The following is a 20,703-nucleotide window of genomic DNA, read 5'->3' as shown; positions in this document are numbered from 1 at the left end:
CTGCCAACTCAGAGATTAAGTAAGCGAATGAGGTAGCTAGAGGACTAACTGGGTGCTCAAAAAAAAAAGAAATAGGTCAGCAAACAATATGTGAAAATGAAGCATTGTGGGAAAGTAACACAGAACACTAACTTCCGGCGAGGTGGGTTCCAGCCCCACACAGATGAGGCTGCTTTACGATACGATGTTATTACCTGTTGTCAATATACTCATTATTGGTTAACATTGAGACAAATAAGGCAAAACATTCATTAGGTATATTTTAGAATTCGAGACAGATAATTTGGATTCTGGTACTACTTCTAACGATTTTTTTATTCATCTTAGAAAGGACGTGCAACAAGGAAGGGGTCAGTGAAGGCTATATTTAACCCCACATTCGAAAAGTCTCTGCGTTTCTGAATAAAATCGTCTGAAGTTACCAAAAAATACGTCATCAGATTCAAGAGGTTAAGGTGATGCAGGTTCCAGGCCACGAGACCATCAGAGTAAGCCAACGATGTGGGTATTTTTTTAAGTGGATATGGAGATGCCGTAACTACTATTCATTAGCGATATATTCCATACATTACACCTCAATATTTACTTCTGTGTTAGTAGAGCAAACTACATTGAAATCAAAACGATATACATATAAAAGAGAATGTTAGTGTGTAATTTTCTTCTTTTCTTCTTCCCTCGTCTTTTATATGGGATCAATGTGTCCGACCAGTCTTCATCGTACAGGTCAGTCCGAGGATATCCTGGTTTGATTTGTTAATTTGGTTTTAGCAGGTGTAATGTGCCGGATAAATCAATAAAGGAGTGGTGCCAAGAAGCCTTCTATGCCATCTGCGATATATAATACTTCCCATGAGGTCTCCTATAAAGCACTGGTATAGAATTACAGGGAGAGTAAATGCTTAAAATTCATTGCAAATTTCATAAATAAACATCGTCTCAAAGAAGTCAGTAACAAGTCAACATCAAAGGGTATTTTACTGTTCTTCTATATATTAGTTTATTATCACGGGATTTCATTAAGGAAATATTCTTGTGACAAAAATCCAACGAAGAATTTGATTGAGATGGATGGATTTAGCATCCTAGATTAAAATTAGCCTATATATATATATATATATATATATATATATATATATATATATATATATCATCATCCAATCCCACATTGTCCCATGAGGAGCGTAGGAGCCTGGGGCTAGGCAGTTGGTACCGACATTTCAGATGAGAGTGACCAGTCTCTCATCCCTAAGTGGTATTACATGAGCAATCAACCTCAACCACCCCTTGGATATAAACCTTCACCGGCTCAATCCGATTAGAGCGCACTAATTACCAACTATACCACCAGGCGCCAAAATTTGGTTATATGGTTACCACCCAGCGTAGAAAATGGTTTCCTGGTGTACAGGAAACCATTTGGTTTGTCACTCAGTGTAGAGTCACCCACAGGGTGAAGGAAGAGGAAATAATGAAGGAAAGAAAGACAGAAGAGGGAGTGTAAAGTCACCCGTAGGCAGAAAGATAAGGAAAGAATGAAGGAAAGAAAGACAGAAGAGAATGGAAGGAAAGAAGGATGGAGGGGAAAGGGCAGACACCCGAAAGCAGCACTACATCGAGTGAGTGGATGGTGAGCGCCCCCACCTACCACTATATATATATATATATATATATATATATATATATATATATATATATATATATATATATATATATATATATATATATATATATATATATATATATAAGAAGCATGTGTATAATCTAGGGTCTTTCCATCCTCATTTGTTGATCGGATTCACAGAATTGTCAATATCTTTAGGACATAAACTTTGGAGTGCTTCAAGGGCAATGGAAAGGTCTGCGTTAGATATCAAACGCAGAGAAAGAGAGAGAGAGAGAGAGAGAGAGAGAGAGAGAGAGAGAGAGAGAGAGAGAGAGAGAGAGAGAGAACTCATGGAAGCAGACTATGCTGAATGACTCACAGTGAATAATAATAATGACCCACTCAAATAGGACAGAGAATGGCACCGTTCCCTGCTGTCCAAACTCCCTTGCTATGGACTAACGTCTTTTATTCCTCTGCTTTCCTCATATCTCGGTGACAGAAAAATAAGAGTAAAAGTAGATTATGTATATTCCAATTTCCACTCAGTTATCGCCGGCATGCCGCAGCGAGCAGTTCTAGTACCAACCCTTTTCCTGGTTCATATTAATGATCTCTTAATTGTCATCCACAATCCCATCCATTCACATGCAGATGACTCAACACTTCATAGTTCATTCTAACTCATACTAGTTAAACACCCATGTACAAAGTCTAATATCTCTAACTCTCAACTCAGTACAGCCATTTCCATAAATCAAGACTTATCTACGATCAATGAATGGGGCCAAAACAACCTTGTCTCATTTAATGCTAGTAAAACCAAATACATACAGTTTACAAATAGATATTGCCACATTCGTATATTATCTTCAGTGCTACAAATATTTCCTTCTCCAAAATTCTCAGCATCTCACTTAACAATGCCCTCAGCTGGACCTTTCATGTCAGATCACTTGCTAAAGCCACCTCAAAGAAACTTGGATTATTGCACAGAGTCCGTAACTTCTTCACTGACGAGCAATTGGTTATAATTTATAAGAGTCATGTGCACTCTCAACTAGAATATTTTTCACCCTTGTAGAATGGATGTGGAGAGGTTGCATTAAAACAACTTGACAAAATTCAGAACAAAGCTGTTGGAATTAGTAATAACCCGGCTGTTATAAACTAACTACCTCCCCTACAAGTAAGAAGGAATTCTTCCTCCCTTGCATTATTTTACAGATATTTTTATGACAAATGCTCTGACGAAGTTGCGTCCATTGTACCACCTCTCCATGCCTTCCCTCGTGCTACACGGGCATGTGGTAGCGCTCATGACTGGAACGTCACTCAGCCATATTGCAGAACTTCTGCCTATCAGAATTCTTTCATTCCCCGAACTGCAACGCTCTAGAACTCGGCTCCCCAGAGTTGTTTCCCTCCAAACTTCAACCTATAGCTGTTGAAGTCTAACTGTTACGGATATTTTATGAATGAAGGACACCAGCAATCTGGTGTATGGATTATTTTGTTTTTATTCATTTGTTTTTCCTTGTTCTGTTCTGTTATTAAAAAAAAAGGATGTTTCTCATTCCTTTAACAAGGCATATATTTATTTTATGTAAATGATTTTCAGTAAGCAAATAAGAACGCATCCTTTATTATTTTAATTTTGAAGGTTAAAACACACTGACGTTCACTTGCTACCTGTTAACGATGTTCAGCACACTGTGAAGTGAACTCAGTTTGCTAAGTTCGTTTTATTGTCCCAAAGATGTTATGTGAGGCTTTTAGGCATCCCAGCTTCAATCTGTGATGCGGCTTTGATGCATGGAAACATCTGAAATAGACAAATTTCACTAACGGTTGTTTATAGCATATGCAGGAATATACATAAATATGCTTCCTAAGAGCTGACGAATAAGAGAAGACTTTAAAATGACACACCTCATAAATATTGACTTTAAAAAAAAAATATTAAACATTAGTCTATCATATTAAGCATACTGCATCCCGAGATTTTCAATAGTGTTCTGGTATTCACTGCCCTCTGCATATAGCCAAACACTGTACTGTTTTAATATCAAACATATTTCCCGGAGGAGGCATACAGTACCCAGCAATAAGACACTTCGCTCGGAAATCGGAAAGAAAGTATCAGGAAAAAAAGTAACGGTAAAAAGTAACAACTTTTGCTAGGAAAAAAAGACAACAGAAAAAAAGTAACAGTGTTTCTTGTATTTAGGAAAAAAAGAAACATCTGTCACATTTACATACTCATACCATAAAAAAACTAAAAAACATGTAGGTTTTGAACTTTTGATCTATGTCAAGATAATATATTTATTTTAATGAAGAATTCGGGTTATACATATATTATGTCCAATACCTTCTAAAAATTCTGAGATGGTCTTTCTTCCTTCCACTCTGTCATTGCAAAGACGTTGTAGTCGCTTCTGCATTTGAATGGCCTTTTTGCTGTTCTTTTGTTTGGATGCTGTGCCAATCAGGTCTTGTTGCACCAAAGTGTCGACAGTGGCATGATCCTTCCGGAACCACTGTATGCATTTAAATATAGAGGGATGATGGTGTCCAACCAAGTTTGAGAACTTATTGTTCCAACCTTCACATACATTGTTGGTACGGGAGTTTCCTTGTAATGTAGCTTCATGGACATTCCAGACATAAGGGGGGTACTTAGGGGGTGCAAGACGCAGCCTGACACTCTGTGAATCCTCGATCTGTCGGGATCTGTAGCTACCCGAGACGTAGGTTGAATCAAAATAGTCTACCAGCTCTTCTGCCTCTGGAGGACTAATGGTCTTTAGGTACTCCATGCCCTCTTGTACCTCATTAGTGGGCAGGAAGGCAAGTCCATCCAACATACCGCAGAAAAGCCGGAACCCCTGGTTTGAATGGTAATGCTGTGCAAGACCAATCCCTTGAATTTTACGCCAAGTGCTCTGTGTAAGGTGGTAGAAACATCCCTTGCTATCCACTTCTCTACCAAAGCTGGCACTCACTGCACGTAAAACAGTATCTTCGAAGTCGCTCACAACCGTCTGTACCTGAAGGTTAAATCCTAACTCCAAGCTACGCTCGACGATAACATCAAACAACTGCGAGTACACTGCTCTTGACTTCTTCTGTAGCAGAGCATAGACACATGAAACATAAGTATCACTGAATGAAACTCTGAGCACATAAACCTGAGTGAACTGTGGTGGTGCCATCTTGAAGTTACCATCCATGTAGATGGTCTCTGCAGCTGCTAGACGAGTTAGGTCCTCTTCTGTTGCAATGGTAATGATACGAGAGTTTGCTTCTGGCCCGTTGTCATAAAGGAGGAATTGCTGAGGGTTGGGTCCTAGTGTTACCTTCCACTCATCTGGCAATATGAAGTCGTATAGGTTTTCAGGGATTGCTGGTGTGCGCCGTTGATACCGGAGGGATCGCTTGGTGTTCTCTTCACATGGAAACCGCTTCTGAACATCATGGTCTTGACTGGCAACAGCTTGGGCAAAGATTTGGGATGATTTGTCCAGGGAGGTGGCTGCTTGCTGCTTCATCATGTTACGACACATAGCATAGGTCACGCTGGTTTGGTCAGAAGTGTGGTTGTGAGGTAGCCCTGCCTGTGGATTATCCAACTGGTGTGTAGTGCTTAGACTTCCTCTACAATTTCTGCTCCCTTTCTCTGAACATTTCCACCAAATTTTTTCTTTTCGGGTGCACGAACGTGTATACATGTATCCTTCAAAACAAATCTTGGTGCCACCCTTATTACTCTTTATGACCTCCATGCTGCTACTGGCTATGTACGCAGCTACTCATATGAAGTAGGCTCGCCGCTCGCATTAGGGTCTGTAAAACTCTGAAACAGTGAGCAAAAACTCTGAATCAGCAAACAAATAAATAAGTGGGCCAATTGAAAAAAAAAAAAAAAAAGAATAGAATTAGTATGAAAATTAATGCACTTCGAAACAGCAAATAAATATTAACCAAAACTCCGAATCAGAAAATTAATAAGCTTCGAAGCAGTGCACAACTTATTATTAAACGTGATGTGAAAACCCGTTGATACTTTTTTTCTTGTTACTTTCTTTCTTGTTGCGTTTTTTCTTGTTGCTTTCTTTCCGTTACGTTTTTTCTTGCTACTTTTTTTCCTGATACTTTCTATCCTAGATTCACTTCGCTCGCCTCCCCCATTCCCATGCCAGGAGGACCGCCATTATTCAAGGTGATGACCTCCCCCCCCCCTACCCCATCGCAAGTACACTGACCTATTTCGAACACTGACTATAATTACTACAGTGAACATGAACAAACGGATGTAAGCAGGTCACGTCCTTCGTCTTATACGTAACAGATGGACAGCCAAGGTAACTGAGTGGCACACCAGAAAAAGAATAAAGGTAAAGGCAGAGAACAAGTTGTACGGTAGTGATGAAACTCGGAGATCTGGTTGTCAGGAATCAGGATGAAACAATATAGTAGCCAATAGGGCAGGGTGGAAAAGAGATGGGAAAGGCCTTTGTGCTGTGGACTGTCTAAGATGGTTGATGGTGTTCATAATGATGTTTTGCGTTGAAAACAGAAAAACAAAAGGCATATCCATTCACAAGTCAAATTTAGTTTACCATAAAAACAACTTAAAACTCTAGTTTTCTTTGCTACAATGGAAAGTTCGCTCTCTCTGATTAACATATGACCAACTTTTACAAAATAGAAGAAGCACAGTTAATAACTCTGGGGTCTTCAACCCTCTAGCAGCGAAAACTGTCTTTTTAATTAATTCTAGCTAATGTCAGTAAGGTATACGGATGCGACCCCAGGCTGATTTGAACGTGCACCTGGTGAACTACAGGCTGAAACCTGCTGTCCTGCAGCTCACCATCCTCCTTTAGTAGGAGGGAGGGAGGTGAGGGACGTTTGCATAACCCGCCAGTGGAACTGCCAAGTTATATCGGTGCCACCACATGAAGGCGTCCTCTCTCCCATAACTTAACTTAGGTTAGAGGTTAAGTCTTGCTAGAATGTTCATTTGGGTTAGTTTCTGGGTTTAACAAACACACTTTCAGAAGACATCGATAGATATCCCTATCTATCTGTCTATCTGTCTGTCTATCCATTTATCTATCTATTTATCTGTCTATCTGTATACAGACAGATAGACAGACAGATATATATATATATATATATATATATATATATATATATATATATATATATATATAGATATATAATATCATTCAGTTAGTAATCTATTTTCCTTGGAATCTGGTCTGAGACGGAGGGGGGGGGGGGTGCAAGCCTCCCTGGTTGGGTGTTACTAGCGATCGAAGCGTCAGAATCGATCGAATCACCCACATAAAATCTCGTAGAAAGACATTTCAACGAATAAACAAGTGAGTGTGGACTTTGAAATCTTTGCAGGTTTCTGTATTACTTCTAGAAAAGACTGTTAAAGTGTTCTTTTAAACTGGGCTAGTTACTGTACTGCTTCTGTACTAACCTGGCAGATACTTAGCCTTACTCATCCGAGCCTAACTTAACAACCAAACTCATGGGGGGATGTTGTGTTGAATAATTACCTGATTCTGGGTGTTGTAGAGGGACGCCTTCATTTGGTGGTACCAGTATAGCCAAGCTGTTCCACTGCCCAGTTATACTAGTTCTTAACTCTATATTTCCTGAAAGGTTATCATCAGCTGCAGCAGGAGTGTACCTGCGTATATACTGTAGAACTCTATTATTATTTTATGTTCCTTATGCAGTCTATGCCGTTATGGAACATGTAGAAGTTGTACATAAGAATAATTAAGCTGAATTAATAATTATTATTATTATTATTATCAATATTATTATTAGCAGTAGTAGTAGTAGTAGCAGTAGTAGTTGTTGTTGTTGTGGGTGGTGGTAGTGGTGATGGTGGTTTAACTTCAGCTTCATCCGAAACGTGAACCCTGTGGACTGCAGGCTGAAACTGTCCTGCAGTCCACTATCCTCCTACTGCGGATAGAGAGGGAGTTGAGAGACGTTGATATAACAGGGCAGTGGAGCCATCCCATTATATCAGTGCCACCACGTGAAGGCGTCCGTCCTCAGCATCTAATAACGATGTAATAAGTAAAATCAACCGCTGCAAAAAAAAAAAAAAATGTTAAAGAAAGTTAAAGCTGACATGAATGCTTTCTCTACATGTATCCCAGTGATGTGGAGGAGCGTGGCCAGTACGAGGACTGCTGTGCCTCAGGGAACGGGTTATCAAGTCTAGTTTATGCCCAGAGTCGGACAAAGTAATATAAAAATGTGACGGATACGGGGAGAGGGTTTCAGAACCTCCCCCACCCACCATTGTCAGGTGTACGATATATATTTTAGGGTTAGGGCTACTATGAGAGAGAGAGAGAGAGAGAGAGAGAGAGAGAGAGTAAAATTTAGGCCATGTATTAGCATCATAAACAATCCTAAGACATTTTTCAGGGCTACTTAAAGAAAATCTACTTATAATTTCCTGTTGCGTCTCATATAAACCTGATTCTGCTTATGAAGCTCTGTAGTTTACGGTAAAGAAAATAAAATCAACACGTTTCTTTAAATTTTATCGTAAACAAAAAAAAAATCATTGTTATCAGGGAATAGTTTGTGAAATTTTACTTCTTCCGTTCTGTCATGTGGTTGACCAGCTCTAAGTGTTTTATTTTATTATGCCCTTTATTATGCCCTAAATTTGAGAATGAATCTCTCTCTCTCTCTCTCTCTCTCTCTCTCTCTCTCTCACACACACACACAATCCTGTATTGTGTAAACTCTTCTATGGTTAAACTCTGACCTCATCAAAGAATAATATAATTGAAGTAGAACTTCAATAATTCCATAATCCCCTGTCATTTGGATAGGTTAAGCTCCATGTCAAGATCAGACAGAGAAGTTTCTTGTCTTTAACATATCGTCAGTACGCCCACTGCTGGAGAGGAACGCCTTCACGTGGTATGCGATATACCTGGGCGGGTTTGCCACCCGGTTATACACACGTTCGTTAACATATTCCCTGTCAGCCACAACGAGGGAGATAGACTGCACAAAGGCAACTTTAGCCTGCAATTCAGCAGGTTCTCTTTTTAAATGAACCGGGGAAACATGAACAAAAATGAGAATGACAACAATCAACTTATCACTAGACGATTTTATTCTATTCTGTCTATCTACAACCAGATGCTATAATCTGGTAAGGGGTGGCCATCTGTCTTTGAGTTAGTTGTTTTACGGGGAGTGGCACTAACCCTCTGCCAACCCACTTGTTGACCGAGATACACAAACGCGTTTACGATCAAAACACTGTCGTAACTCAGGTTTTGTTTTGTAGGAAGGACAATGAGCCTGTATAAATTTGCTCTGTCTCCTGTCCTAGTCTCATAAATAAAACTTAATTGCGAGACGAAAATCACAGCAGACTACAACTGTTTTCTGCAGAAGATCAGGTAAAGGAGTGAAAAAAAAAATATATATATATATATACTGTAGTCGTTTTTCTCGTTGTTCCTGTAAAAGCACAATTAAGTTACGACAGTGAATCGATCGTAAATATGTATGAATATTCCAAACTTTAATAACATCGTAATGAGATAGACAGAATGAAAATAATGACGGATTAAACAATCTAATATATAAGAGAAAAAATTATCATAATAAGGTTCAACTAAAATAATCCCACAAACCTTTGCCATTTATAAGAAGTTCTGGTCGGTGCTTCGATCCGCCGGAGAAGGTGCTCGCTTTATAAATGTCGTTATGCATTATTGTGCACATGTTATTCAAGTTAGCAAACAACCTAACCTTAATCACCACGCTTCTGACGCCTTCCTGGAATCTGGACATTAGTTATTTCAGTCCACGGTGGCCGTTCTTCTTGTTCGTTTTTGACGCACTCATGGGGGCGGTAAAATTCCGTGTGTGTCCCTAACAGTGTCACTCACTCACAATCTACTTTTTCAAACCATGAAATGTTGCAAGTTGGAAATGTAGTGTTTTATGAGCATCGCACTTCAAGTGGCAGGGGGAATGAGAGGTGGAGTTACTGATGGCAGGGATCATGTCTGTGGAGAGTGTGGTTCTCATCTGGAGTGTGCCCAGAAATAAAGGACAGCTCTTGGAATGTGCTGGGATGGTGAATGCAGTTGGGTTGGATGCCACACGCGTCCTTTGTTTTGGTCCTCAAATTGGCTCCCATTTCTTCCTCTTGTAGCTTATTACACGTAACTGAAAAGCAGCGTAAGTAAAAACTCTCTCTCTACATCCTTTACCTGCCACTTCTTTGTGACCAGATACATATTCTAGAGTTAATCTGTTATTACAGTTAGACATATAATGCTACGGCTCTTCATCTGTTTCCATAGGATTTCTTCATGACTGCAATCATATTTCAATATTAATCTGCTGTTACAACTCATCACTGAAGATGGAGATTTCCTTTTCTGCCAAGTTAAAGTGAAAAGACTTTAGGTGTTACCAACAACTTACCATTTTGTCCAGCAACATACTTGAAATGACTACTGATTCCTATTTATAGAAGCTTTGGATATTTTGCCCAGTAACATACTTGATATAACTACTGGATCGTATGCTTAGAGGCTTTGAATATATCATAACCACCTCTTCCTTAGCAATTTATACTGCACATTACAATTCTAAAGTCCATTTTTTGATACTGATGCACAGAAAGCAGATATTACAACGATAAAAAGACTGTACCAGAGAAGGTTACCCTCCATTATGCAAAGTATACCACCAAAGAAGAGGTGCTACGAAACAACCAATGGGCCCTCTTAACCTGTTTCTTAGAGGCTAATTAGAGTTTGGACGATGCAAGAAGTTTGTCTGTTTTTTAACATATTGTCAGTTAGTTTCCACATGACAGAATTGTAACCCCTTTTCAGTTAGACTGGAGGGTTGATCTTACTAGTGACCAAAGAACACCATTCCTACCTCTCAACTAAGGTTAATCGAATTTCATGCATATCGATACCTCCCATTATTGTCAGATACCTCCCATTATTGTCAGATTGGAAGGCTGATTTGACTATGGTCCTTTCACCGCAAGAAGTCCGTTCAGGGTGGGGCCCACCTGGTGAATCACCTCTAGCGATGTTGCCAAATCAACCGTAGTACATGCCTCTCTCTTATTTCCCATCTATGTGCTAATTGAAATTGTTTTATATATTCTGTATATAGTAAACGAAGCTATATAGTACATTGAGTATCACTTTTTAGAATTATAACAACTATATGAATGAATTCTATGACACGTGGCAGTGCTTTTTTCCCATGTTGCCACGCCGAGGTCGGCGAGGGACCCAGGGTCAGAGAGAGGATTAGACCTACAAGGGAAACCTCTTAAAAATAAAACGTGCCTAGACTTTTACCTCATAGGTGGTGTGGAAAAAAAGTTCAAAATAAATAATGAATATATACAATATATATATATATATATATATATATATATATATATATATATATATATATATATATATAGAGAGAGAGAGAGAGAGAGAGAGAGGGGGGGGGAAGAAACAGGTGGGATGGGGGTAGGTAGGGAGACAGAGTGATAATCCGATAATTGGTGGTCAAATTGGCAACGTCGCACTCGGGGAAAGTCCAACTTCTGCCACACCCTGAACGGACTTCTAGCTGCGAAAGGACCATAGTAATCAAGGGGACTTGCTCCCACCTTATAACTAAGGCTTATCCAGATTCGTATTAACAGAACTTAATATTTAAATTGCGACAGTGACAGTGTTCCATCAGCTAAAAAAAAAAAAAAAAAAAAAAAAAAAATGATTTTTTTTTTAATGCAAGGAAGAAGGAACTAAAGGCCATGAGCCCGCAGTAACAGTTTCCTCCAAGAGAAAAACAAAATACAGCAGAGAGCCAAATTCAAGATCCGATCATTTTGAGATGCCTGGACACACAACGTTTGAAAGACTGGAGATCATAGGCAGCAGGAAATACAGACAGAGGGAGACAGTTCCAGAGCTGACCTGTTGCATAAATGAAAGACTGGGAGTAACGGTTAACTCTTGCATTAGAGTGTTGGACAGAAAAGGGATGAGAGTTTGCTGCCAGACGGGTGCTACGCGCCCGTCGTAGAGTTGGAGGAATGCAAGCAGACAGTTCAGAGGAGCAGTGACCATTAAAGTAGCAATAGCAAAGAGATAAAGATGCAACAGTGCGACGAAGAGACAGAGGTTGAAGGGAGTCAGTAAGAGGAGGAGAGTTAATGAGACGAAAAACCTTTGACTCCACCCTATTGAGAAGAGCTGTATGTGGGGAGCCTCCCCACACATGAGAGTTGTACTCCACACAGGGGCGGATAAAACCCCTGTATAGAGTCAACAATTGTGCAGGGGTAAAGAAAGAGCGGAGTCGGCTTAGCACACTCAATCTCTTGGAAGCAGATTTTACAAGAGATGTAATATGATTTTTCCAAGATAAGTCCCAAGTAAATGAAACCCCAAGCATGTTCAAGGATGATGCAGGATTAAGCTGAATATTATTAAACATTAGTGGGTATACCTGTGGAAGATTTTGTCGGGTTGATAGGTGTAAGAACTGAGTCTTAGATGCATTAAAAACAACCATATTATTATTACCCCAGTCAGAGATACGAGGCAAGTCAGACATTAGGTGTGCCATAGCCTCATCCCTTGTTTGTTGAAGTAACTGTTGAGATGGGCGTTGCGGGAACCGAATGGAAAGGTGAAGGGTGGAGTCATCAGTGTATGAGTGGATAGGGTTAGATGTACAGCTTAGAAGATAATTGATGAATAAAAGGAAGAGAGTTGGTGACAGGACAGAGCCCTGAGGAACACCACTGTTGATAGATCTAGGAGAAGAACGATGGCCGTCTACAACAGCGGCTATAGAACGACCAGAAAGGAAGCTAGCGATCAAGGCACAGATAGAAGGATAGAAACCGTAGGAGGGCAGTTTGGAAATTAAAGATTTATGCCAGACTCGATCGAAAGCCTTTGAGATGTCAAGTGCAATGGCAAAGCTTTTGCCAAAGTCCCGAAAGGAGGATGACCAGAAGTCTGAAAGGTAGGTGAGAAGATCGCCAGTGGAGCGTCCCTGACGGAACCCGTACTGACGATCGGAAAGAAGGTTGTGATAGGAAAGATGCCTTAAAATTTTTCTATTGAGAATTGACTCGAAAACTTTTGAAATACCGGACGTTAAAGCAATTGGACGATAGTTGGAGGGTTGGGAGTGGTCACCCTTCTTTAGGACTGGCTGAATGAGAGCAAACTTCCAGCAAGAAGGAAAGGTACAAGTTGACAGACAAAGGCGAAAGAGTTTGCCTAGGCAGGGTGTAAGCACAGAAGCACAATTCTTGAGAACAACAGGAGGGACCCCATCAGGCCCATATGCCTTGTTAGTACTGAGGCCAGTGATGGCAGAAAATACATCAACTGAAGAAATTTTAATGTCAGCCATGAGGAAGTCAGAGGGGGGAAGTGATGGAGGAACAGCACCGGAATCGTCTAAGGTAGAATTGGAGGAGAAAGTCTGTGCGAAGAGATCTGCTTTATCAGTAGAAGAAATAGCTACAGAACCATCAGAGTAGAAAAGAGGAGGGAAGGATGATGAGGTAAAGTTGTTAGAAAGATTTTTGGCAAGGTGCCAGAAGGAGCGGGAAGAATTCGAGTTGGAGAGTTGAGAGCATTTAGTATGGATGAAATTATTTTTAGTATATCATTTGTATCACAATTTACTCTTTTCAGAATATACAAAAATAAATCATATTCTAGCAGTTTCCTTTTACTGTGTCGTAGCAATTTCTGCTGCATATTAAATCTTAGTATTCATGTCTTTATACTGTTGACATCTGCAGCATAAATAACATACAGTCATCATCATCAGCAGCAGCAGCGCCAACATCAGCACCACCACCACAGTCAACTTCATCATGATCAGCATCTCATCCATTATTCCTACTAAGAAAGGTAAGGTAGGATTCGTGAACAAAGGAGATTTACATAAAAGCATGAAAACTATCAAGAGGATGCATTAATAAATGGGCCACACACTCAAGAACACGTCACTCACATACATGCAATTTACTTACTTCCAAGTAATGGTTTACTCTAACATGACCTAATATTATAATTTCCAAATCTTGAACGCTAAATTGTAGCAATGAAATAACACTAGAATACATTGCTAGTCACGAAGAAGTGCCAAACAATGGTTTTCGTGCCCTCGTATTGTCTTCTTCGCCACTCAGTTTCATGGAATAAATGGCAAACCAATGAATATCTGGGTCAAATTAAGGTGGAGGAACTGTCTATGTGTCTATTGCAATGCGGCTTAATCCCGTAAGGGATGACCACAAACAATTCCTCTCAATGTCGCGCCTTCCCCCACCTTTTTGCTACCCACCCTCCCCAGATTACACCCCTCTTGATTCACTCTTCGTTGACAAACAGGAGAAAGAAACATCAGTGTGGGACTTAGTGTGTATTGACGTTTCTCCTCATGGCTTCCTCAGAATACAATTGCTGAATATTCACCACATTTCCTGTCTATATACCAGAAGGCAGTGGGGGTGTGAGGGGAGCGAGGTATTGGCTAGGGGAGGTGGGGGGGGGTAGGTAGGGTAAGGAAGATGAGGTCCAGGGGAAAGGGATTACAGATCACGACACAAGGACAGAAAGAAACAAGGGACAGGTGAAGTGGAAAATCCTTAGGGAGAGGGAAAGAATGTTGGGTAAGGAAATAGAGCTCGCAAGGGGAAAGGGATGACCGATCCCAGCACAGGTGTTTGTGTGTGTGTGTGTGTGTGTGTGTGTGTGTGTGTGTGTGTGTGTGTGTGTGTGTGTGTGTGTGTGTGTGTGTGTGTGTGTGTGTGTGTGTGTGTGTGTGTGTGTGTGTGTGTGTGTGTGTGTGTGTGTGTGTGTGTGTGTGTGTGTGTGTGTGTGTGTGTGTGTGCACTAGTGTTGTATACAGTATGTGGGCAGAAAGCTGGGTGAAGAGAAGGGTTGGGGATGGGAAGGACGGAGGGGAGATGTTTTGAGTTTAGGGGGGGTTGTGTGAGGAATGGGAAGGACGGAGGGGAGATGTTTTGAGTTTAGGGGGGGTTGTGTGAGGAATGGGAAGGACGGAGGGGAGATGTTTTGAGTTTAGGGGGGGTTGTGTGAGGAATGGGAAGGACGGAGGGGAGATGTTTTGAGTTTAGGGGGGGTTGTGTGAGGAAGCAATCATATTGACAACATATCAGGCCACAGAATCCGATATGTGATAATATCCGCTGTTCTGTTCACTGGTATTGGAACATACTATATCAGCTGCCTCCAGACATTTGAGTCTTTTTAATCCTGCTTTCTTGTACAAAATTTTTGAAATTTCTCATTTCATTACGTGACCTGTATTAAATCTGTAAGCTACACATGCGTTGTTGGTGTTGTATCGGCTTATTGCATACTTATGTTCTTTTACTCTGTCTTCCAAATCACGCCATGTTTCACCTATGTACTGTAGACCTTATCACATACTGCACATGGAATGGACTAAACACCTGTCTCCCCTGTGTTGCTGGCTCGTACCCTGTGTCTGTCCGGATCACCCATTGTCTGGGGTATGAGGTGGGTGAGAGCTAGGAGAGTTAGGTGTGGCAGGGAGGTTTTGAAAGTGAGTGAGTTGGATAAAAGAGAGAAAATGAGAGATTATCAGTAAAAGTTGGAAGATGAGTGGAAAGCAGTGAATGATCAGGAAAATAGGAGCGTGGAGGAGGAATGACAGTTGTTTAAGAATGCTGTGGTGGGGCATGCGGAAGAGGTGTGTGGTGTGAGACAAGTGGGTGGTGGTGTAAGAAAAGGAAGTGAATGGTAGTGCGAGGGAGTAAGTATGGCTATAGCTGAGAAGAGACGTGCATACGAAGTGTGACTGCAGAGGAAGGATGAGGTGTCACATCAGAGGTATAAGGAAAAGAGGGATAGGTCAAGAAGGGCTGTGCGCAGTGTTCAAGTGGCAGCAGATGAGAGGTGGGATAGGCGGTTGACTGACAATTTTCAACAGAATAAGAAAATGTTTTAGAAGGAGGTGAAAAAGATGTGAATGGAATGTCTGTGAAGAAAGAGCGAGTAAACGCAGAAGATGGAAGGATGTTAAGTGAAATGGATGCAGTAAGGAAGAGATGGATGGAGTATTTGTAAAGATTGTTAAATGTAGAGGAAGAAAGCGAGTCTGAAACAGTGGCAGATGGAAGGGTGCAAGTGTTACGTCGGCGTACCACACTGCCACTGGCTCCAACAGCAGTAGTTCAGTACAGGAAGGACGTTGCCCAGCGAGTTGTTCTTCCTATGGTCAACCTTTCGGTGTACAGCACACAAGATCAGCTGAGGCGAAAATAAACATTGGCTTCTCAAAGTTCACTGTCTATATTTTCTCGATAATTCCAATTAATGCTTTCCAACTTCACTTCACTGTTCTCACAAGCACTGGAACTTTACTAACTGCTATTACACTTAATGCTTGACAACACGTCACTGTCATTACACTTAATGCTCGACAACATTTCACTGTTTTCACAAGCACCGAAAAGATACAATCTTCACTGACACTGCACTACACTTAAACTGAACCAGAACTGACTGAACTCGTTCTAGTCTCTTATCCATCTTTATATAATCTTCCTTGCTTTTCCAACATTCTAGAACGTGCTGGTCTTGTACCTGCCCCTAGCAACAACAGTTACCAATTCTGAAACCACCACAACATGCAATTTTTCTTGCAGTACATAACGCTATAAATTATTTACCATACAAACTTAATTTCAGTTACATAATTTAACAAACAATCACGTAAATAAAACATTATTGTGAAAAAGAGCATAAAATAAATGCATAATTTACGAAAAAACTGCGCTTACAAACAGCAGGCAAACTGGCAACTCTGACTCGTACCGATATCGGAACTACCGTACGCAAAACGCCGAGAAGCTTTTCGAGCACCTAGCTGGCAAATCCTGCTTCTTAACACTACCCCCTCCCTAGTTCTTTGTCGTCCCGACAAGACTACACAAAATATACAAACATAATTAATCTTAATGAGATATTTAACTGTACACAAAATAATCTTTCAACTTATCAGGTCTTCTTCTAGGCCGCTTCCGACGATATCCTTGTTCCTCCACACAGTCCACTTCTCTGGGAAGGTCTTGGTCTTCTTCTTGATTCCTTCTTGTCTTGGGAAACTGTCACCATCCTCTTGCACCTCAGCTCCTTGGTCCTCTTCAACATCCTCCACTGCAGGTGAGCACGACTCCTCGGAGACGTCCCAGCTGTACTGTCCTGGCCCATGGTACTGCCACAGACGATTCACATGTACCACCTTTGGGCGAGACTTCCTACCTCTCCGAATCCGATACGTTACATCTGATAGGCGGTCCAACACAGTGTAAGGTCCGTCCCACAGGCTTTGCAGTTTTGGTGGCTGTCCCTTCTTTCGCTGAGGATTGTATAACCAAACCTGGTCACCATCCTTGAAGCTCACCTCACTTGCCTTGGCATCATACTTGCACTTCATCACCTCTTCTGAAAACTTGAGGGCTCCTCACACTTGATGATGTACCTCAGCCAGCCTTTCCTGAAGATGCTTCGCATAGCTGGAGGTGTCTGTAGGCAGCTCTTCACCAGGTGGTCTCCCCATCAACAAGTCAATGGGTAAACATAACTCGAGGTCCAACATCAATTTTGTAGGGGTGTAGCCAGTAGACTCATGAGATGCAGACTGATATGCTATCAGCAACCCAGGTAATTTCTGGTTCCATTCTGTTTGTCCATCTAAGCAGTACTTGGCCAATTTTTGCCCCAGGGTCCAGTTGAATTTCTCCACCATTCCATCTGACTGTGGCCTTAGTGGGGTTATACTGGTCTTCTTGATCCCCAATAACTTGCAGCATTCGCAGAACACAGCAGACTCGAAGCTTTTACCCTGGTCTGAATGTAGCTCTCGAGGCATACCAGAACGACAGAAAAACTGGTCAACCAACACCTGAGCAACAGTCGCAGCCCCTTGATCAGGGATAGCATAGGCCTTTGGCCACTTTATAAAGTAGTCCATGGTGACACATATATACCGGTTTCCTCTTTCAGTGAGTGGCAAAGGTTCAGCAATGTTCACCGCGACTCTTACCATCGATGCACCTACTTGGTACAGCTGGAGAGGGGTGCAACCACGTTCCATGGGTCCATTCTTGGCACAGCATACATCACAGGTCTGACACCACTCCTCAACATACTCATGCCAATCCAGTAGAATCTCTGTCGCAGCCGGCTTAGAGTTTTCTTCACTCCCAGGTGCACATCTGGTTATGGGACACATCCAAGATCTCACATCTCATCTTCTTTGGAACCACCAGTTGCCAATACTTGCTGAGGCCATCAGGTGTCTCCCACTGACGCTCCAGTAGTCGTTTGTTCAAATGAAGGAGGTCCCAGACTCCAGTAACTTTTGGTCACAGGGCTTAACTTGGAAACTCCTTCCCATGATGGTCACACTGTACTCTGCTGTAGCCACCCTGGCACTGGTTGTAAATCTGCATCCTCCGTTTGCATCTTCTTCAGGTCTTCATCTGACGCTGGCCCTGTCACTGCAGTATGGCTGCATTTCCTACTATGAGTTTCCTTTGTACTACACTGCCAGCACTCCGGATCACAAGACCAATGACTCAGGCTGTCAGCATTACCATGTACTTCACTGGTTTGGGGCCTAAAATCTGTGGCACCATAGTTAAGGCCACGACTTAAATCTCCTACATTCTGATTATTCAACCCTGGATGTTACCATTAAATGCCTGGGATCCATCAGGATTCACCATACACTGTCATTTCCTTTCATATGCCCCCTGTACACTAACCTGAGGCTCAGCAGTGCAATATTTCTCTACAGACTCAGTTTTCTCACTAATTCTCTGCACATGGTCAACTACATGCTTCAACTGGTAATCTACATGCTGTCTGCACTCTGTCACTATTTCTTTACTAACTGACTTCAACTGGTCATCTACATGTTGTTTACACTCCATCACATTATTGCTTACCTCATGCTTCTGCTGCTCTTGCTTGGCATCTACTTCCTTCTTAAACTGTTGTTGTTCTTCCTTCATTTCCCCATTGAAAGCATGTAGCTGTCCTTGCATTCTCAGTTGTAATTCCCTCTGTTGCTCCTGTAATGCCTCTTGAAGCTGTTCATAATGTTCTTTCTGTCCCTTGTTCTGTGCCTGGAACTGTTCTTTGATTTCGTTCCTAAGCTCTTTCTGTTCTTCACTTTGGGCCTCTCTCTGTTCCCTCCAAGCCTGTATCTGTGCGTGTAATAGCTTCGTAATTGCACCCAGTGATGCCTCTTCCTGCCTAGCTTGGCCTCTTGTCTGGACACCTTCTTGCTCCATGTCGAAGATTAGACTTACTGCAGCCCTTAAATTATCCACACTCCTGACACCAGTGTTACGTCCACGTCCTACACTGCCACAGGCTCCAACAGCAGTAGTTCAGTACAGGAAGGACGTTGCCCAGTGAGTTGTTCTTCCTATGGTCGGCCTTTCGGTGTACAGAACACAATATCAGCTGAGGCGAAAATAAACACTGGCTTCTTAAAGTTCACTGTCTTTATTTTCCAGATAATTCCACTTAATTCTTTCTAACTTCATTGTACTCACATGTGCTGGAGCTAAACAGACTTTACTATCTGCTGTTACACTTAATCCTTGACAACACTCCATTGTTATTACACTTAGTGCTTGACAACACTTCACTGATTTCACAAGTACCGGAAATATACAATCCTCACTGACACTGGACTACACTCAAGCTGAACCAAGAACAGACTGAACTCGTTCTAGTCTCTTACCCACCCTTATATAACCTTCCTTGTTTTTCCAACATTCTCGAACGTGCTGGTCTTGTACCTGCCCTTAGCAACAACAGTTACCAATTCAGAAACAACCAAAACATGCAGTTTTTCTTACAGTACATAACGCTATAAATTATTTACCATACAAACGAAATTTCAATTACAAAATTTAACAAACAATCACAAGTAAAACATTACTGAGAAAAAGAGCAAAAAAATTAATGCATAACTTACGAGATAACTACGCTCACAAACAGCAGGCAAACTGGCAACTCTGACTTGTACCGATATCGGAACTACCGCACGCGTTAAGGTGTGTGGTATTGAGTATTAAGAGATTTAGAGAGGGTACAGAGGGAGTGATTGGTGACGAGCAGTGTGGCATTGGGGAGGGTGGAAATGCGTGGATCGGGTGTTTGCTGTGAGACAGGTGTGTGAAAAGTATTTAGCGAAAAGTAAGGATGTGTTTTGGGCGTCCATGGATTTAGAGAAAGTGTATGATAGAGTTGATAGGGAGGCTTTATGGACTGTTTTAAGACTGTATGGACTTGATAGCAGGTTGTTAACAGGATTGAAATGTTTTTATGTAAATAGTAGAGCATCTACAAGTGTGGGAAATACAGTGAGTGATTGGTTTCCCGTAAGAGTGGGGCTGTGGCAGGAATGTGTGATATCACCTTGGTTCTTTAATATTTATATGGGTTGTGTTGTAAGGGAGGTGAATGAGAGAGTGTTAGGTGGAGGTCTGAGTCTGGTGAATGCAGATGGTAGAGGGTGGAATCTGAATCAACTGCTTTTTGTGGATGATACTGCACTGGTGGCTGATTCGGAGGAGAGTTTGAGGCAGCTGGTTGAGGAGTTTGTGAGGGTGTATGGAAGCCGGAAATTGAGAGTAAATGAGAATAAGAGTAAAGTGACGAAGCGTATGAAGTTGGTAGATGGTAGGGGGATGAATATAGTTTTGAATGGTGAGTTGCTTGAGGAGGTAGATTGTTTTAAGTATTTAGGGTTATATGTTGCTGCTGATGGAAGAATATATGTAGAAGTGAAGTTGAGAATGAATGAGGAGGAAAGATGCTGGGTGGAATGAAACAAAGTGTTTAGATGTCATTAGCTTAAAACTGATGTAAAAAGAAAGCTGTATGAGGGTGTAATGGTATCGACTGTGTTATATGGGGCTGAAACATGGAATGTGGGTGTAG

Source organism: Coenobita brevimanus, chromosome 44, assembly GCF_032717465.1.
Source record: "Coenobita brevimanus isolate Jiangsu-jjx chromosome 44, ASM3271746v2, whole genome shotgun sequence".
Taxonomy (NCBI): domain Eukaryota; kingdom Metazoa; phylum Arthropoda; class Malacostraca; order Decapoda; family Coenobitidae; genus Coenobita; species Coenobita brevimanus.
This window is presented reverse-complemented; position numbering follows the sequence as displayed.